The 9,681-nt window shown below is 40.8% G+C and overlaps 1 protein-coding gene across 1 annotated transcript in view; it reads right to left on the bottom strand.

Moving 5' to 3' along the window:
- Positions 1 to 9,681, bottom strand: part of ADAM12 (ADAM metallopeptidase domain 12) — a 2,765,134-nt gene that overhangs the window by 1,328,728 nt on the left and 1,426,725 nt on the right. The gene's annotated exons all lie outside the window — the stretch shown is intronic.

The following is a 9,681-nucleotide window of genomic DNA, read 5'->3' as shown; positions in this document are numbered from 1 at the left end:
GTATAGGTAAGTCCCAGCAAAGAAAAGGGGGATGGTGGGTGGGTAACCTGGACTGCAAAAGCGAATACACTCAAACATCTATATTTATGGTAGGTACACAACTGTACTATGTTCATTGTGTTTCACTGTTGCAGTCATTACTCTTGAGTTGAATCCCAAAGCTGAGGTTGGGTGGCTGGGCCTAAATAGGATTAGGAGAGGCTATAAGGCCTTGCAGAACTGCAATGGCGAAGCCTGCTCTGGATTTAGAGTAGAGAGGAAAATGGTAGTGCTTTGTAGAAGTGTGCACTGAACTCCAAGTTGCAGCCTCTAAAATGTCTTTGGTTGGTACTCCTCTGAGGAAGGCTGCTGGAGTGGCTGCTGCCCTGGTAGAATGAGGCCTAATGACCTTGGGCACTGATTTGCCATGTTGTGAGTAGCAGAAACGAATGCAGTGGTCTATCCATTTTGAAATAGTTTGTTTTGAGATAGGCTTTCCTTGAGATCCTGCAGCATATGCCACTAAAAGTTGCTCAGTTTTTCTGAAAGCTTTAGTTCTGTCCAAGTAGAAGCGTAGTTGTCTGTGTATGTCCAAGGAATGCAGAAGTCTCTCACCCTTATTCTGTGGGTTTGGATAAAATGTAGGCAAATGAATGGTTTGGTTAAGGGCCACACTGGACACTACTTTAGGCATAAATGTTGGGCTCGTCCTTAGAGAAACCCTGTCTGGATGGAAAATGATGAAAAGTTCCACAGCCATGAGTGCCTGTAACTCTGAAACTCATCTTGCAGGGATTATTGCTAGGAGCAGAGCTGTTTTCCAAGATAAAAACTTTATATCAGCTGTATTGGCTGGCTCAAAAGGCGGCAGTGTGAGTTTTTCCAAGACATAATTGAGATCCCATGCAGGTATTGGGGCTCTCCTTGGAGGTCTTATGTTTTTGGCCCCTCTGAGGTACTGACTTAGCAATGGATGGGAAAAAATAGGAGGTTCCATATTGTAATGAGCTGAAATGGCAGAGGCATGAATTTTAATTGATGAAAAGGATAGGCCTTTGTCCAGCATCTCAGTTAGGTATTGTAAAATCTGAGGAATATTTGGTACAGATGTGTCAATTCCTGGTGCCTGGTTCCAAGCACAGAATCTTTTCCATTTTTCTGTGTAAAATTTTCTGGTACTGGGCCTCCTGGCCTCCAAAATAACATCCATCACTGCTTTAGAGAGAGGAATATTTTGAATGGTTACATTATCCACCATGCTGCCAGATTTAGGGTCATGAGTTGGCTGTGCAGAATCTGATTGTTTTGCTGGGACAGTAAGTGAGGAATTAGAGGCAATGTCTAGGCTGGGCCTTGAGACAAGCTTTTTAGGATTGGGTACCAGTGCTGGCGTGGCCAGTCTGGGGCAATCAGAATAATTCTTGGCTTCTCTTGTCTGACCTTTAGGAGCACCCTGGGGAGGAGAGGCAGAGGAGGAAAGGCATATACTAGAGTTAGAGTTTTCCAGCTGAATGACAGAGCATCCACTTTCCATGCTTGCTTGTGATAAGTCCTTGTGAAGAATTTCTGTAGTTGGCAGTTGTGAGGGGAGGCAAATATATCTATGTCTGGACATCCCCATTCCTTTGTTATCATGCTGAAGACTTGTGGATCCAGTTTCCACTTGTGGGGATCCGTGAGGTTTCTGCTTAGTTCGTCTGCCAGAGTATTGTTCTTTCCTGGCAGGAATTGTGCTTGCAGGTGTACTTGATAAGTCAGTGCTGTGTCCCACAAAGTCATGGCTTGTCTGCATAGGGGGTAGGAATGTGTGCCTCCCTGCTTGTTTATGTACCACATGACTGTAGTATTGTCCGTCCTTATCAGTAGTTGTCCTGGATGAAGTAGATCCTTGAAAGCTGTCAGGGCATTCTGAACAGCTAGCATCTCTTTTTGATTGATATGTAGATGCATTTGGCTTGTGGACCATGTGCCCTGAATACATTTTCCTGCCATGTGTGCTCCCCAGGCATAATCTGATGCATCTGTTGTTACTGACTGCCTGGCTGTGGGTAGAGTCAATGGTTGTCCCATGTTGAGGTGACAGGCATGTGCCCACCATCGAAACTCCTGTTGCAGGCAAGGAATGAGGGTAATTAAAGCTTCCAGGCTTTGACAATGTTGAGTCTAGACACTTTTTAGGTACCACTGAAGTTTTCTCATTTGCAGTCTGTCATATGGAATTAGCAGAATGCAGGATGCCATGAAGCCCAAAGCCTGCAGAATTTTCTTGCAGATAACTGGGTCTTTGTTGCCAACATTTTGAAGTAAGAAGTTAGTTGCCTTTGTTTGTCTGGCATGAGAAAGGCCATCTGGGCAACTGTATTTAGGCTTGCACCCAGGAATATTATCTCTTGAGAGGGTACTAGTTTTGATTTATTTTCGTTTACTGTATACCCTAGGCAAATTAAAAATCTTTTTACGAATGCCAGATGCTTTAGTAGTGTCTCCTTGTTCTCTGCTTGTATAAGGCAGTCGTCCAAGTAAGGATATATTTGAATTCCTCTTAGTCTGCAAAATGCAATTACTGGTGCCAGGCATTTTGTGAAGACCCTGGGTGCAGTAGATAAACCAAAGGGCAGTGCAGAGAATTGGTAGTGCATTGAGCCAGCTATGAATCTGAGGTATCTTCTGCAAGATTGTCTGATTGGGATATGCAGGTATGCCTCTTTTAGGTCCAAAGTTACAAGCCAAGCCTTCTTGCCCAGCATGGGCAGAAGCTGCTGCAGAGTTAACATTTTGAATTTTGGAACGTCCAGAAATGTGTTTAGAAAAGACAGGTCCAGTATTGGTCTCCAGGCTTTGTCCTTTATGGGTACCAAGAAAAGTCTTGAGTAAAATCCTTGTCCCTGCTCTTGCTGTGGTACTTGCTGAATGGCCCTCATGTTCATAAGGGACGAAACTTGTTTTTGTGCCTCTGCCCATTGATTGTGTGGCAGGTTTGGCATACCTCTTGCCTTTGGCAGGGTATAAAAGTGGAACCTGTAGCCCTGGGACACAATATTCGATACCCATTTGTCCTGGGTGATCATTTGCCAATTTTGAAAGAAAAGTGCTAGTTTTCCCCCTAAGGGGGCTGCAAGAAGATAAGTGCTTGGTGTGCTGGCAGAGGCAAGTCATTGAGACTGTTTCCTGTATGGCTGTGCTTTGTCTTCTCCACTTTTGGAGGTAGAAGCACCCCACTGTTTAGGTCTGTATGAGCCCTGGGGCTAGGATCTGCCGCTGGAACATCTGTATCTGCATGTTTGTGGCCTGTCCAACACTGGAAAGGACCAATTCTTTGTAGGCCAGTTCCTGCTAAATTTTGGTGGCTGAACCTGTAAAAAATCCTTTACTGTTTGCATAGATTTTGCTTTGTCCTCCATTTTCTTCAAAACCTCCTCTGCTTTAACACCAAATAAAGTATCATGCTGTAAAGGCGCATCTAATAATTTTGCTTTAACATGATCAGGCAGATTTTGTTCCTTTAACCAGGCATGCCTCCTAATGACAGAACCCATAACTGTGGCCCTGCAGGAGGCCTCCAGAGAATCAAAACCACATTGCAAAGTATGCTTTCCCACTTGTTCAGTTGCATGCAATAAATCCTGCATTTCCTTATTTTCTGCACAATCAGAATTGGCCAGCTTTTTCTGTTTTAACAGTGACATTAAGTATTGCTGATATTTAATCATATGAAATTGACAATTTGGAGCCCTCACAGCCAAAGTAGCAGAAGTGTAAACCTTTTTCCCCCATCTGTCTAGTGCCCTTGAGTCCCTGTCAGAAGGGGTAGGGTTTTTTGCAGTAGCGGCCTTAACCCCTTTGGGACCCTGAGAAATAGTTTCTGGGTCAGCAGCAGGGTTTTTATAAAGAAATTTATGTGACTCTGGAACCTTGTAGTATCTATCTGGTTTAACAGGAGCTGGAGGTAAGGAGTCTGGAGACAGGCCGGACTCTGAAAATACATCTTCTACAATGTCTAGCACAAGGGGAATAGCAAGAGGCCTGTGCTGAGGAAGTAAAAGAAAATCTCTAAGCCTTGTCTTTGATTCTGAGTAATCTTGGCTCTCCCAGTGAAAGTGCTCTCTCATGGTATGCAGGGTTTCCCCAAAAGAATAATCCTCAGGAGGAGAGGCTGAAGGAATGGATTCTTCAGCATCAGAATCCTCATAGGGAGGAAGAGAGTATTCCTGTACAGAAGAGGAGTCAGAGGATATGGAAATCTGATCTGAAGCGTCATAGACTGTCTCTTGCCTAGGCCTCTTATCAGGAGGGGGGATGGGAACCCCTGATCAAGGTAATAAGGTCTTCAGCCATTTTGAGCATCTGTTTCTTAGGCATGGAAGTTTGTCCTGGAGAATGCTGTATTTGTTTCTTTGTCTTTAAAGCTGCTTTAGTCTTTGCTTTAGAAGCTGAAGTAGGCTTTACATATAGCTGTGTAAGTCTGAAAACACCCTCAGAAGCCAATGCCTGCTCAGCGGCTCTGGACCCATCTGAGGGAATGATTTCTGAGTGTCCAATACCTTGAGTATCCAGAGGCCTAGCTGGCTCCACGTGGGAGTCATCAGCGGCCTGTGGCTCTGAGGTAGCAGGCGTCAGGGGCTGCGAAAGTGCCTCACTGAGAACCGGCAAACTGGCGACTGGCTTAGCGGAAGCCTCGTCATCGGTTTTGGATCTCGGATGCCTGTCCTTCTCTTTTTCCTTGCGTTTTTTAGAAACTCCGGTCGTCAGCTGTTCCGACGGCATTATATAATTTAATTTTCGGCCAAAGTAATGAAAAGCAAAATCAAACCGACTTTTAATAGTGCGTTGGTTGAATCTAGCACAAAACTGACAGCTAGCAATGTTATGATCAGGGCCTAGGCAAGGAATACAGTAAGAATGAAAATCCTTATGAGGTATTTGCTTCCCACAAGAAATACAATTGTTAACTTTTTCTGACATTGGTTTGGAGCAAGAAAAAAGTTTCCCCAACGGGGTACTTAGCTTTAATGAAGACTTTGGATCTGAAATTTGTCTGTGAAAATCTCAGGAGTCGGCCAACCGGCACTTGCAAACTGCTTTTGCTTCGGGCACTGCGCGGCAAGAAAGACTGAAGAAAATGGTGTCGGCTGCATATTTTATACCCTTGGCGCACTGACGTCAGTGAAGAGGCGACAGCAACCGACGCTGGACCTAGACTTTGGAATTCTGGCCGACTGCGGGTAGCCTGCCAGCAGGATAACCCAAGAGTAATGACTGCAACAGTGAAACACGATGAACATCAATAATGCACACAAAGCTTCATCTGTGAGCCATTGACATAGGAATGTTCATAAACCTATTTACCGATCACAACTCAGTAAAACTTAGTTTACTGAAAACCTACCTGGTAACATTTTAATAAATGTTTTACAAGGGAAGCATAACTCTTCGTACCCACCATATCTTGGAGGCACGACCCCCATAGTTTACAAGTTAATGCTCTGGTATTACATAACCGTTGGGAAAGGAAAAACTCTATTGATGTGCACAGTCTTCCACACAAAGGATTTTGCTATACCTAAGAAAACACTCACTGACATTAAACAAAAGGTGATTTTTACTCAACACGTTCAAACAATAAGAGTCTGACCAAGTAATCAACAGTTTACTGCAGCACAGGCAAATACTTGAGTACACCCAAGCAAGACAGACTACCATATCATGTACTATAAGCAAAGTACTGGTCATTATTCATGGCATGTAAAGGATATGCGAGATAACTGCTGAAGATACCACCTATGTGCTATAGCGGTTCATATTAAATGAAACTGTAAAATGTTGTCTAAAGCATGCATCTAATAAACCTGTGCTGTATATATTTAGACATGAACGCAAAGGTCAGTGCAACCATTTTAAGTAGTAATGAATACAGATTTAACTTTTCAAACTGTGTTATTTTGTGTCATTTGTGCCACGATACTACTAGGTAACATAGTGGAACAAGTGTTTTCGGTGCAATGACCTTATGCCCCTTAATACTATGTTAAATAAAATGAGTCCATTGTTATCACCAGTTAAGTTTACATCTGACAATTACTTCTGCAGGATGAGAAACATTATTCATCTGTTTGCCCAAATATAGCTGGGTTTTTATCTTTGAATCTAAAACAATCAATCAGATGAAGGAAGTACTGTTTTCCTGTGTGAGTATCACAATTTCCATTTCTCTTTTTAGTTCTCATTTAATGAGACCCATTTCCTCCTGTGTGATGTCACCCATACCATTTTGGAAACATTTTCTGCATCACAAGCACTTCCTGCTAAACAAGCCCTGTAGGAAAGATGTAATGACTGCGGAATTTTCAACATGACACTTTTCTGGCACTAAGTTCCAATTCTGATGAGCAAAAAAGTGAGCGGATTTTGCAGTGCAAACTGCTGAAAAGAGCAGCTAACTGCATTGGCACCTCAGTTACTAAAAGCTTGTTACCTAACTGCCATGAAGAATAATTGCTATGACCTGAAGACACAAGGCACCCCACACACAAACCAAAATGGCTTTTATGAAAAATCCAGAAGTAGCTGCAACAAGAATAAAGCACTTTTGTCTTTTACCTGTCTAATTTGATAAACTGCATATAAATACGTGATAGGCTGTTTCTTTTCTGTGAAATGATTTAGATGCATTTGTGAAAAAATCTTGCACATTATGTTTGAGGTCTAAATGATGGGATAGTTATTTGTCAGTTACTAGAAAGAATAAGACATTTCAATAATTAAGCAGACTCAGTGACTGTCTACTGAATGAATTAAACTTGAAGAACATACCAACCAGACCTATGGTATTCAGTCTAAAAAGTATTTTTTGCAGGGGAGACAAGCAACCCTGCAACTCCTAAAGTGTGTGTGTGTGTGTGTGTGTGTGTGTGTGTGTGTGTGTGTGGGGGGGGGGTCTCAGTATAGTAACTATGTTGTCACACAATGGTAGGGAAGAGAGTAACATTCTTCAAGATTAAAACAAGTACTTATGCGTACTGTGATCTTTCAGTACAGCAGACTAACTTAGCAACAATCAGACTGTTCAATTTAATGAACTGAGATCAGTAGAAATACATCTGATGGGATAGTTTATATCAAAAACAAGATCTCCCAGGCTGGAATTAATGAAGATGTGCTTGAAACATGGTGATTCTATCTCTGCCCTCCATACACTTGGTGATATGTGACTTGGGGTGGGGTAAGGGGTGCTATTGGACCACTATAATGGAAGAAGTTAAGTATGGAACACCAAAACAGTCACTTCACATTAGGCAGTCCTTAAACAAAAGCATCATGCATCTCATTTGCATACAGATGGAGCAGTTGGGGTGCTACCTGTAGCATTCCTTCAGTAGGTGTCCAGTGCTAAGACAGAGGGCAGTATGGATGCCTTGCTGATATGAAGAAAGAAGCTGGCAGAGTGTGTCACTTGTATATTCTGATCACCACCAGAAGAGGTAATAGGATAAGGGATGCTGCAAAAATCACTAATGGGAAGAGAGGTAAAGCACAGAATTACAATGATTTAGTCTAGGGCACCAGACGAGGAGAGTAGGGATGCTAATCACTGATGATGCATTGGCAGTGATTGTAGGTACCAATAAAAGGCAGGTTGGGTAGATAATTACAGAGGTAGGCTGAGGAGACCAAATGCTCAGAAAACAGATAAGCTGTTGACTGCCATGTGCTCTGATCCTTAGTGGGTGGTAAGAAAGATCATCTAATCATCACTGGGGCAGGAAAAAAGTGCCACAGGACTCTGATCTCAAAAGCGAACATGTAGGTTGTGTGAAAAGGTCTGATCTCCCTTTCAATATGTGGGATTGGAGCAGGTCTGATAAAAGGGTAAAAAAAATGAAAGATCTGGTGTAAAGGAAGATTGACGGGGAAGATTTACTGTCAAGGTCTGATTGACAGATTGACTATACTCTAGGATTTTCAATTATATTATGCCAGACTCTTTGTGAACAGATGCACCTGTAAATTACATTCCTGTATCCACTGCTTTTAATTAAACTTATTTTGCATACACTTAGTGTGGCAGTGGTTGGGTATTTGGAATGCTTGTTAGTGAATCAGAGTTCTTCAGGATATCACATGTGCCTAATAAAACCTTGTCATAAAGAACTTGTACCAGCTAAATTGGAATTAATGACTTTCAGCCATAGTCTGTACAGTATTAATTTCTAAGATGATTAAAACGTGGCTTAGTACACTTAGTGGAAACACATGCAAGTTATTTATTTCATGATGTACAATACCATTAATTTACTGTTGGGGCACTTGCAGACTTCACTAATGTGTAAGTGGCAGCACACATTAGCTTTCTAAGTGTTATCCCAAATTGATTTTTGTATTACCTGCTTGTTTAAGGCCTTCATAGATTCAGCATGAGGAGGCCATCTTGGATCCTGAAACTTGCTAATTCTCAGAGAATACAGGTACTTAAAAAGCATATAGCCTAAAAGCATAGAGCCTAACTCGGATGCTTCATGGAATAACCTTAATCTGTACATTCAGTGCAAAGCAAAAAGGTAATTTACAATTCCGTCTAAATACATATTTATTTACTATTTGAAGTAATACTGAGCAAAATGTTCCTTTTTGAAGATTCAGTGGCTAAGTAAGTTTTAGGCTTTCCTTTAACATCAGAAAATCATAGGTTATAGCCTCACACTAAGAACTATGATTCATATTTCAAAGCTGCCAGTGGAATGCAGCAGTGGGAGAAAGGGTGAGTTTCATGAGGTGCTGCCTTTCAAAAAAAAATATTAAACAGAGATCCCCATCTCCCTGTAATGGTAGTATCTTAGGTGGATGGTTAAGATAAATTAAAATAAAATAAAATACATAAATAAGTAAATTAGATGAAATGCATCCAGAGATAATTCAGACAGATTTGATACCATCACTCACACACATGCACCCACCCACCCACTCATCTACTAACACACACACACAAACTTTTATTATTCATTTTGATATTTAAGGGTGTCAGAGAGTTCAAGACAGATATAAAAAAAGTAGTTTTCTTTTGTAGATAAAAAACATTGTTTTACTTTCAATTTTAGCCCCATTTTTATCATTTCATATATTTTGTTAATGTTTACTATTCCTAATTTAACAAATTGATTTATTTCAGCAATCTCTCAATTTTTCTTATATCATACATATTATAAAATCTTATTAAATACATTTGAATATCTACAATTCTACATTTTCCACAAAAATATCATCAAACATCTCTCATTCTTTATCATACTATCTTCTGTAATGCATGCAAGCAACCGTAAATTGCAATTTCCACCTTTACATTTCTGTACTCTTACTTTCCTAGGGATTCAGTTAGTTGATCTTCAAAAGTCCTGCATTCTTAAACATTTTAAAGATACACAGTCCATTGTACCCGCATTTAAACATCCCGCAGCTATATCCAACTTTCCATCTAATCCTTTTTTAAATCTCAGGTCCATATATAACCTTAGGTGAATTAATCTCCTTGAAAGACTATAATCCTGATTTTTTATTCAGATTTTAGCATCTTACAGTTTCTCTTGTCCTTTTCTCCCAAACTTTCCACTCAGTGGCCATATAAATTTTCTCTATTATATTTGTATACCAGTCTCAGTTCTTAAGGTCAACATTCTTTGAATATTCTCTATGTTTTATCTCCATGAACAT

The sequence above is a fragment of the Protopterus annectens genome, chromosome 14.part0 (genome assembly GCF_019279795.1).
Source record: "Protopterus annectens isolate FY-2018-M chromosome 14.part0, PAN1.0, whole genome shotgun sequence".
In the NCBI taxonomy this organism is placed as follows: domain Eukaryota; kingdom Metazoa; phylum Chordata; order Ceratodontiformes; family Protopteridae; genus Protopterus; species Protopterus annectens.
The sequence above is the reverse complement of the archived record's forward strand: the minus strand, read 5'-3'. Positions and strand labels throughout refer to the sequence as shown.